Here is a 1,064-nt window from a genome sequence, read left to right on the forward strand (position 1 = left end):
AAATGTTTTTTGGGGTGGTCACCTTCCCATTTGGAATCACTTACTTTTACTTATACTTAAGTACATTTTATATAAGAAAATTACTTTTAATACTTCCATCTATCATCTTTACCCACCTCTGCCTTTTAGGGTCACTGGTGGTCCATCACAGGACCATCTACAATTAAACAACTATTGACTTACTCACACCTAGGGACAATTTAGTTACAGTATCTATTAACCATCATGTTTTTGGTCAGTGGGAGGAAACCAGAGTGTCTGGAGATTGGAGAAAACCCACGCATGCACAGAGAGAACATGCAAAATCTACACAGAAAGGTCTCTATCCTGGATTTGATCCAGCAACCTTTTTGCTGAGAGGCAGCAGCTCCACCAACTGAGCCACCGTGCCAATGTTTAAATGATACTTTAAGACTTTTACTCAAACAATATTCTTAAGGGAGACTATAAACTTTTACCAAAGTAATTTTAGGTAAGATGTTTGTGCTTTTATTCAAGTATCACATTAACGTACTTTATACAACACTGGTTCACACTGAGTGCGTACCTGCATTTCAGAATATTAAATTCAAACTATCTCAAATTCAACTCAGTCAGTAAAATCCTTTTAACTGCCCCATGTGTTCAGGATCATATATTTTGTGTTACTCTGGAGCACCTTTAAGAAACTAACAAAGAAAAAAAAAGCATCTTTTTGGTTAGTTTTGGTTGATTTTCTTGGAGGGGGCAGGGGGGAGGGGCACGTGGGGGGGCAGGCTTGAGTTTCGTTATGAGGGCTATAAAAATCTTAGCTGTGTCCCTGCACGCGCGCCAAACGCAATCGATCAAAGTCCAGCAAAGTTTGAGCGCCACCATGCACGTGCGCGCGGAATGAGGGGTGGGCTTGAGTTCAGCTGGAGCTCCAAAATGTGCCTCCCTGGATGTCAGCTGAGGGCGACAGAGGGAGGTGTGTCCCCCCCTCCCGCCTCTCAAGATTTCCCTCAGTCCACAATAAACCTTCATTTCAGTATGTCCTCACACACATACACATACACACACACACACACACACACACACACACACAC

The sequence above is a fragment of the Austrofundulus limnaeus genome, unplaced genomic scaffold (assembly GCF_001266775.1).
Source record: "Austrofundulus limnaeus strain Quisiro unplaced genomic scaffold, Austrofundulus_limnaeus-1.0 Scaffold403, whole genome shotgun sequence".
Classification (NCBI taxonomy): Eukaryota; Metazoa; Chordata; class Actinopteri; order Cyprinodontiformes; family Rivulidae; genus Austrofundulus; species Austrofundulus limnaeus.